An 11037-nucleotide genomic window follows, 5' to 3' on the forward strand; every position below is an offset into this window, starting at 1 on the left:
TTATTTGTAACAAGTGAAATATACTCATGCAAGATGTTAAAAGGAAAACAATATAAGGTGTATGGGAACTCCCTATACTATCTTCACAATGATTCTGTAAACCTAAAACTGTTGCAAAATAAAAAGATCATTTTAAAAAATAACAAAATGTCCTCATTTGAATATACCACACACTTGCAAAAGGTGGGCCCTAGGCAGAACCAAATATATGGAAGCTGTGTACAGTACCAAATTGACTAGCCAGTGCTTGCTCCAGAACACAATCTAAGCTTGATTTCCATCTCTCATCGTGCTTACTTGACAGAGCTTGTTGTTGCCAGTTATCAGACTCTCCTCTCCATTCCATATTACAGTCTCATACACTAGCACTCAGCTAGTTAACCTGATAAGCAAATGTATAGTAATAGTAAAAAGTAAAAGAGTAACTGTCAGTTAACATAGCAACACAACAACTGTGGTCTTTTGGAGGCAAGACGCTCCCACTCTTTAATGACTCTCCCAGTGACCCTTATCAAAGAAGGAACAAGGGTGGGATTTGGCAGCAGATGCATATTAAGATAGGCAATGCTAGATCTCTATTCCCTTATGTAGTAGAGTTGTGTGCCCCAAGTAGCTCTATCTTTCTGGAAAGGCAATGGGAAGTCAGTCACCAGATTTCCTAAGATTTCCCATAATACAAAGGACTAGCCAGTCAAAACTCATAAAAATAACTGTGAGAAATATCAAATTATATCTATCTTCAGAAGAAGATATCATAGACCTTTCTTATTTCATGGGCTTTCCTCTATTTAGGAGATCACTGCTGGGTGTATACTTCCCATTGTGTTCTTCCATTGAATCATGTCATTTTCTATTTCCTCTATAAGGCCTGTAACAAAAACAGCCTCATGGATGAGCATCATATTAATATAGTAGGAAGAAAATGGCATTTAAAAGACTATGAAATACCAGGGCCAAATTACACTGGCTTTGTGAAGCAGACATACCTCATCCATTTCATCTCTAACTACTTATTCCAGTAGCTGCCTCTTAAAAAAATCATTTAAATCAAACCACACTTCCCTTACAGACAGACGAAATCACTTGCAGCTAATCCATCTCTTATTTTATTGCCCATAGAAATGAAGAACAGGTTGCACGAAGACCATGTACAACAGGAGGCTGGGAGACAGCAGTCATCCATTTCCTCATAGTGTACAAGTTTGATCGTGTTTGCCTAATTATCCCATTAACCTGTACCTAAAGATCCAATTACTCCAGCTGTGGGTGATTGAATAAAGGGCAATTGCAACAGATACCAGGCAGGGGACATGTGCATTCCTCATCTGTAAAGTTTGTAATTGCTGATTCAGTCTTTCTCCAAGAAATTCCTTTGGCAGCAAAGATAACTAAAGTATTTCCAAAGTGTAGTTTCTAAACCGGTAAATATTCATTTAAATTTTAAAGGTTTATTATAAATCAAAGTACTCCTCTGTTTTTTAAGTTCAAGCGTGTGCTATTCCCATCACTTTCCTATAAAGGCTTAAAAGATTAAGCCTACTGAATCAGATTCTTTCCTCTCAAGCGCTGTTTTTCCAATTCAAGTAGCTGTCATCACAGAACAGGCCTCCAACTTAAGTTAGAAATGCATGAACCAACGTAGGCTTTCTTTGGGTGTGATTAAGTGTGTATAAATTATTCATTAAAGTATAATTTTTTCTATAAAACATAATTTTGCATTCAATAGCAAACATAAACATTTATTTATGGTCTCTGTTTTCAAATGTACTCTCAATGCTGCACACAAATTCTTTCATTTTTTCTAGTTAGGTCCTTCACAGAAGCTCATAGATTTTTTGTCCCTTCATCTTAAATATCCAATCCCATCATCACTATTAGTCTGAGCAGATGAGCTCAATCTACCTCACAGTGAAATAGACATGGTTATTAAAAGGTCATTAAATGCCTGCTGTGTAGATTTCTCTTTGACCACACCCAATGTCTCCTCCTTGCACCTTTCATCAAAGATCAATTCATTACCTGGATCTCAGTCTCTCTCAATTCCCAGAGACCTCTTCACTCCATTGATTATTTTCTCATTCCTCTATCTTCTTCCACTATCTCTCCCTCTCCATTGGCTTTTTCTCATCAGCATTTATACATACTCAAGACACTGTTAACTTTAAAAATATTTCTTCACCTGTCATTCTCCCCAGCAATCTCACTATCACTGTTTTCCCTTTTACAACTAAACTATATTTTAAAATATTGTCAACACTTTCTATATAAGCACACCTCATAGATCAATCCACTTTAATAGAGTTTGTGCTATGTTACTCCACCAAATGGGTATTGTCAAGGTCACCAATGATCTCCACATTGATAAATTAATAGATAATTGTTAATATTGATTTTATCTCTCTGTTGATCATTACCTTTTTCTCCTCTTTTCTGGGCTCGTGTGACTCTTCATTTTTGTTCCTCCTCCTTTCGCTCTCCTCTTGTCATTTACCTATTCTTCCCCAGACATCCATATGGCACATCCCCTCACTTTCTTAAAGTTTTTACTCAAATTTTACCTATTTCATAAGTGTCCTTTCATCACTCTATTTAAAATTGCAAATTTTAAACAAAAAATAACAAGTGTTGATGAGGATGTAAAGAAATCGGAACCCTTCTACACTATTTGTAGGAAAGTAAAATGGTGTAGTCATTATGGAAAACAGTATGGATGGTCCTCAAAAAATTAAAAACTAGAATCACCATATGATCCAGCAATTCTACCTCTGGGTATATTGAAAGCAGGGACCTGAATAAATATTTTTACACTCACATTCATAGAAGCATTGTTTATAATAACCAAAAAGTAGGAAACGACCCGTGTCTACTGATGAATAAATTGGCAAACAAAACATGGTATATACATATAATGGCATATCATTTAACCTTAAAAGGAAGGAAATTCTGACATATGCTACAACATAAATAAACCCTGAGGACATTGTGCAAAATAAGACAGTCACCAAAAAAAGATAAATGCTGTGCGATTCCTCTTATATGAGGTATCTAGAGTAATTACACTCATAGAGACAGAAAGTAAAATGGTGATTGCCAAGGGCTGGAGGGAGGGTGAAATTGAAAATTGTTATTTAATGAGTATAGAGTTTCAGATTTTCAAGATAAAAATAAACCCTAAAGACATTATGCAAAATAAGACAGTCACCAAAAAAAGATAAATGCTGTGCGATTCCTCTTATATGAGGTATCTAGAGTAATTACACTCATAGAGACAGAAAGTAAAATGGTGGTTGCCAAGGGCTGGAGGGAGGGTGAAATGGAAAATTGTTATTTAATGGGTATAGAGTTTCAGATTTTCAAGATAAAATGAGTCTGGAGATTGGTTGTACAACAATGTGAATTTATTTAACACTATTGAACTGTACACTTAAAATGGTTAAGATGGGAAAACGTATGTTATGTATATTTTACAATTAAAAATTGATAAATTATAGATTTCCTCAACAATTTCTCTATTTCCCTTTCCTGCTTTATTTTTTTCATAAGATTTATTGCCAACTAATATGTATTTTACTTATATATTTTATTTATTGTCTGCCTCCCCCCACTAGAATGTAAACTACATGAAGGCAGGTATTTTTGTATGTTTGATGTACTACCGTATCTCCATTGCCTGAAACAGTGCCTGGCATATATTAGGTGCTCAGGTATTTTTTGAATTTTGAATGATTCATTGAATTTTGTGAATTTTCATTCCTGTGCTTTCCTGAAATGTCAGTTCAGTTCTGTCATATGTCCTCTCAACATCTCAATCTGTACAATCTCTATGGGAAATCTCATTCATTTTAATTACTATCTACAAGTTCGTACCTCTAAAAAATGTACCTACAGTTTTGATTCCTCTCCTGGGATTTATCCCCTTCTGTCTACTAAATATCTACATTTGGCTGATGTTCCAGTCATCTCACAGTCCATAGCTCTAAAACAGAGCTCATCTTCTGCCTCAAGTCAGCTCCCCTTTCTGTGTTCTTTAAATAAATGTCACTCAGTTGCCAAGATAGCAATAAATCATTCATCATGAACTCTTCGACCTTTTATATTCTCCACTTAAAATCATGTGAAAGCCTCTAATTTCTACCCTCTAACTATTTATTGAATCTGTTTATTTTAGTTTCAAATTTTGAGCTATTGCAATGATTCTCATACATTTCTTCTTGGTGAAAAAATAAATGCATTTTGAGACTATAGAAATAAGGATAGAATTTTTTGGTCATAGGGTATTAATTTATTTGGCTTTGGTAGATACTAACAGATTCCTAATGTGTTTGTACCAAATTACACTCCTTCCAACCATATATGCTCTATATTCTTTCAATAGTTGGTATTATCAGTCTTTTTTAATTTTTGCCATTATGATAGTATATAATGTTATCACTCTGTGACTTTATTTTTATTTCCCCCTAATAACAATATCAAGCAACTTTTGTTATGCTGTAAGGCCATTTTTATATCTTCTACAAAGTGCTTGTTCAAATTTTGCCCAATTTTTATATAGTGTAGTCTATATTTTTTTTAATGATTTACAGAAGTTTTTATACATTCTGGATGTAAATTCTCTCTGAAATAGATGAATACAAATATAATCTCACATTCTGTTCTTGCTTTTTCACTCTTAATGATGACTTTAATGAACAAAAGTTCTCAATTCTAGTGTAATCATTTATTGATTTTTCTTTTATGGTCAGAACTTTTTGTGTGCTCTTTAATAGAATTTTGCTTATTCTAAAATCTTGAAGACATTCTCTTGTTTTATCATCTAAAACATTTATGTCTTCCTTTCTCATACAGATCTACAATCCACCCAAAATTGATTTTTGTGTATGGTGTGAGGAGAAGTAAAGATTAATTTTTCCACATAAATAGCCTCTCTTTCCTAAATTTTAATCTTCAGACTATGTTGACTTCTATTGGTTTATTTTTCTTTCTTTACTTCAATATCAAATTGTCAAACCTAGTAGCTTTATAATAGATTTGACATCCAGTGGTAGAATTCTTCAAACTATGTTATTTTTATTCAAGACATTTTGGTTATTCTTGGTTTCTTGCATTTCTGTATAAATTTTAAGATTAGCTTATGAATTTCCACAATATCTTGCTAGGATTTTGACTGTGTTGCATTAAATCTATAGATCACTGTGTAGAAATTTAACATACTTTATTATTGAGTCTTCTAACCCGTGAGCATTGTATATTCCTTGATTTACTTAGATATTTCTGAATATTTATCAATAATGTTTTTTAATTTTCTATGTAGAAGCTCGAACACCACCTAATAGATTTATTTCTTGTATTTGACATATATTTGCTTTACTCCTAAATAAACTATGCTTCATTTTTTCTTTCTTTCTGGACATAGGCTGAAAAGAATTTTTAATTGAAACTATATGACAATTATCTCACGCCATTTTAATTTTAATTTAATGTATATCAATAAATAAATTTTACTGAATATTTGAGAAAAAATTTTGCTCAGATCTGACTTATAAAAGACTTATAAATCTGATCCACATATTTCATCCACAAACATAGAGTAGCTTTTAAAGATTGCTGTACATTGTTTTGCTGAATATAAAATCAAGAAAATACACATTCCATTTTTTATCATCACTAGTATTATGAAGTCTTTACTATATTGGGTAGGGCACATTACATCAATTGAATATAAAACTAGCCCACAGTCATTTTAATAAAAAAAGAAAATGCTCCTACTCTAAGCCTGATTCCTTTGCTATAATCAAAGCGTCATCATTTGGGTGCCCATTGATCTCCTCCACCTCTTAAAAGATATATAATGCTATGAAAATATTTTTAAAATAATTTTCTAGAAAGTGCCTGACTCTCAGTATGAAAGGAATAATAGAAAGTGTCTTGCCTAACTGGAACATTACTAGATTTTGTCAGTCTACTTCTCCAGACAGTCTTGATATCCACATATGCCATCTAAAAGTACATAAACCTTTCTGATCAATAATCCATTTACTCACAGGAGATGTAGAAAATAAAATATGGTATCATATAGTTTAAAATCAAGAGTAATGTATATTTATATATCACTTTCGAGTTACAAAGCAGCTTCGTACATTATAACTTAATCATTTTTTATAATTATCCTATATAACATCTTAATAATAATAATAAATAGCATTAATTGAGTACAGCATATGTTTTTATAACACCAACTGCCTTAGGCAATTTGTAAATATGAGAACAATACCATTATAGCATGGTAGTAGTTGTGTTGTTTCATACATAGTTGTGTTGGTTCTAGTTCTTAAGTCATAAGAAAGATCTGAAGTAGCAGAATTATAACTATAATCAGAAGGAAAGTCAAAGAAACTAAAATAGACAAAACAATCACAAAAAAAAGAGAAAATAAAGTCAAAAGACTCACTTTATCCCATTTTAAGGCTTACTATCAAGCCACAGTAACTAAAATGTTGTTATATCGTTAAAATATAGGCAAATGAATCAGTGGAACAGAACACAGAGTCCATAAATAGACAACCACAAATATGGTCAAGTAATTTTTTATGAAGATACAAAGGCAGTGCAATAAAGAATGTATAGATTATAGTCTTTTCAACAAATACTACTGAATACTACTGGAACAACTGGATATCCATAGATAAAAACACGAACTTCAACACATACCTTATACAAAAACTAACTCAATACGGATCATAGCTCTGAATATAAAATGTAAAACAATAAAAAGTCTGAAAAATAAAAAAAGTGTAGGAAAAAATCTGCATGACTTAAAAGATGTTTTTAATGTAACAGGTAAGTCCAATTTTTGAAAATAAAAATGGATAAATTAGTCTCTTAATATTTAAAATTTCTGCTCTGTAAAGGACACTGATAAGAGAAAGAAAAAGCAAGCCACAGAATAAGAGAAATATTTGCTAATCACAAATCTGATTAATAACTCGTATCCAGAATATATAAATAATTATTAAACTCAAAAAGAAAAAAAAAAATAGGCAAAAGATCTAAATGGACACTTCACCATAAAAAAAGGCAAATATGTTGTTGTCAAATAAACACTCGAGAGATTCTCACCATCATTTTTCATTAGGAAATTGAGTTAAAATCAAATTAGATACCAATTAGAATATTAGAATAGGAAAAAAAACTCTAATAATATCAAATACAGAGCAACAAGAATTCTAGTTATTGCTGGTGAGAAGGAAAAATGGTATAGCTATTTTGGAAGACAGTTAAGCAGATTAATATTAAGTTAAACGCAGACTTACCATTCAATCCAGCAACTATGATCTTAGGTATTTATTCAAATGAAATTATAGCTTGTGTTCACACAAAAACCTGTATGTAATGTTCATAGCACCTTTATTCATAATTACCCCAAACTAGATGCAATAAACATACCCTCCAACTGATAAATGGATCAACAAACTGTTACATCAATACAAGTGAATACTATTTAATGATAAAAACATCAAGGTATTGATTCTCATGACATAGATGACTCTTACATGATTTTTGTAAGAAAGAAAGTCAGACTCCAAAAGCTACATATTATATGACTTCATCAAAAAAAACAAAAACAAAACACTAACGGGATCAAAAGAGATCAATGGTTTCCAGGGGTTAGAGAGATGGAAAAGGATGAGTAAAAAAAAAAAAAGGTACATGGAAATTTTTATGGTAATGGAACTGTAGTGACCAAATTTTTATGGTGCTGGAGTGGTGGACTCTATGCATTTGCCAAAATCCAAAGAAATCTACATCACAAAGAGTAACATTAATGCATGCACAGTAAAAACAAAATCAAACAAGATGTTAGAGGGCTCCCAGGATGGAATACAGAGCATGACAAATAAATCTATATTACAAATGTGTAAATAACCTCATTGGAAGGATGGTGGGAGGGAAAGGCTGACCAAACATCTTTGAAAACTTTGACTAGAAATTGTAAGGCTAAGTACAGACATAAAGAACTGAACATAAACACTATACTCTGGTAAATTTTTCAAGATGGAATGAGTTAACAAATCTGAAATTGCCTTAAATATATCCTGGAGTCAAACAGGTAAGTAAATGGATGGTGGATGGTGAGAACCAGGTTTCTCACTGTCAAAGTGGGAAGTTACAGATAATCAAGGGAAAAGAGAGAGCTAGAATAAACCATGTGGTACTGAATTAAAGTAAGAGACATTAACTCGCATTTAGTTTACTACAGAGATGATAGATGAAGAAATATATGTATAAACATGGATTAGTATACATACATATATTTCATAACTTTGCTAAAGGGGCTCAAAAGCAGTGACACCCCAGTAGCAGTAAAAATACCCAGTACCCAAATCTTGGTTCTATGTACCATTGTCCAATGACAGGAAATAAAGCTTCTTAGATAAATGGTTGATCCCAGGATATTACAAGAATATCCCAAATTAAGCCTAAAGCATATTTTAGGGCCAGAAAGTAAGAAAGTACTCAAGGGGTTAAATCAAGGGACACAGAAGTTAAATTGAACATGCTCCCAATGGCCAAAGATAGAAGAATTTGAGCTAAAAAATAAATTATATAGCAAGGTATTATGACCCAAATTAAAAAATAAATACACAGGACATACCTATATAAATGATGGAAAAATATATTTAAGGGGCTAAATCTTTCTTACAAAAGAATTCCAAATAATATATAGAATGAAGTTTATTTCTCCCTATTCCTGAATGTGGGCTAAACTTCGTGGTTCATTTCGAAAGGATAGAGTACGTGAAGTTATAGTGGAATAGAATTGAGAACCCAGAAATAAACTCGCGCATATATGGGCAAATGATTTTTAACAAAGGAGCCAAAAACATGGCTCCTCTTCAATAAATGGTGATAAGAAAATTGGAAAGCCACATGAAAACGAATGAAACTAGACTGCTATTTGTTACCATAGGCAAAAATTAACTTGAAATGGATTAAAGACCTAAATATAAGACCTGAAACAATAAAATGCATAGAAGAAAACATATGTACTAAATTTATGGACCTTAATTTTAGACGGGGTTTTATGAATTTGACCTCAAAGGCAAGGAAAGTATAGGCAAAAATAAATAAATGGGACTATATCAAACTAAAAAGCTTCTGCACAGCAAAAGAAACCACCCACAAGACAAAAAGGCAACCATCCAAATGGGAGAAGATATTTGCAATCCATGCCTCAAATGAGGGGATAACATCCAAAATATATAAAGAACTCAAACAACTCAACAAGAACAAAACAAACAATCCAATTAAAAAATGTGCAGAGAACCTGAACAGACACTTCTCCCAAAAAGACATACAAACGGCCAACGGATAAATGAAGATACTCAACTTCAATAGCTACTATGGAAATGCAAATCAAAAGCACAATGAGATACCACCTTATACCTGCTAGAATGGCTATTTTCAACTAGACAAGTAATAACAAGTGCTGAAGAGGTTGTGGAGGAAAAGGAACCCTTATACACTGTTAGTGAGACTATAAATTGGTACGGCCACTATGGAAAGCAGTATGGAGTTTCCGCAAAAAAATTAAGAATAGAATTACCATAAGACCCAGTAATTCTTCTTCTGGGTATCTACCTGAAAAGTTTGAAACATTTATTTATAAAGATATATGTACTCCTATGTTCATTGCAGCACTATTCACAGTGATCAAGACGTGGAAACAACTGAAGTGTCCTTCGACAGATGATTGGATAAAGAAGTTGTGGTACATATATGCAATGGAATGTTACTCAGTTATAAGAAAAGATGAAATATTACTATTTGCAACAACATGGATGGATCTTGAGAATGTATTGCTAAGTGAAATAAATCAGAAGGAAAAAGTTGAGAACCGTAAGATTTCAGTCATATGTGGGATATAAAATTGAAAGCAAAAAAACAAAAACTCAAAGACACAGACGGGTAGTATAGTGGTTACCAGAGAGGAAGTGGTGAGGGGGCAGCACTGTGAATAGTGCTGCAATGAACATAGGGGTACATATATCTTTATAAAAAGGGAGTCAATTATATGGTGATGAAAGGAGATTTGACTTTGGGTGATGAACATACAGTGAAATATACAGATGATGTATTATAGAACTGTACGTTCAAAGCCTGTATAATATTATTAACCAATGTTGCCCGCAAAAATTTAATTTTAAAAAAATTATAGTGGAGAAAACAGCAAACACCAGCATGTCATGTGGATAATGTGTCCCCTGACATAATATGTTGAGAAAGGCACTTAATTTTGTTGTATTCTTCCCCAAAAAACTATAACCACTACCTAATCATGAGAAAAACAACAGACAACCCTCGACTAAAAGGCAGATTACAAAATATAGGACCAGTACTCCTCAAAACTTCCAAAGTCATGAAAACCAGAGAAAGATTGTGAAACTACTATAGAACAGAGTCTAAGGACACATAAAGACTAACTGCAATGTGGTGTTTGGCCTGTATCCTGAAATAGAAAAAGGAAGTAGTGGAAAGGATGGTGAAATCTGAATTACGAAGTTCAGTTAATTATAATGTACCAATATTGGCTTCTTAATTGTGACAAATATGTCATGGTAATATAAAATGTTAACATTAGGGGAGATTGAGTGAGGGGTTCAAGAATTCTCTGATTCTTTTTGCAACTTTTCTGTAAGCTCAAAATTATTCTAAAATAAAAAGATTATAAAATATCAAAATATTTAATTAGTTTAAAAAATAAGAAACTAAAAAATTTATTGTACATAAATGTGTTTAACATTTTGATGTTAATTTAGTATAATTTGTGATGTGCCTTGTCATTTAAATTCTTAATTGAAAAACATGAGAGAATAATATTTTTAGTTTTATACATACCTGGAATTTTTTCTTTGATGAAAATATGAGTTGGGGAGACTTAAAAAGTATTTAGTATATTACTCTGGATATGACTTTATATAAAATCTTGATTATAAGGCAAGCAAAATAATTTTTTGGATAACAATTGTCAACTCAAAG

The sequence above is a fragment of the Pteropus alecto genome, unplaced genomic scaffold (assembly GCF_000325575.1).
Source record: "Pteropus alecto unplaced genomic scaffold, ASM32557v1 scaffold121, whole genome shotgun sequence".
NCBI classification, from domain to species: Eukaryota; Metazoa; Chordata; class Mammalia; order Chiroptera; family Pteropodidae; genus Pteropus; species Pteropus alecto.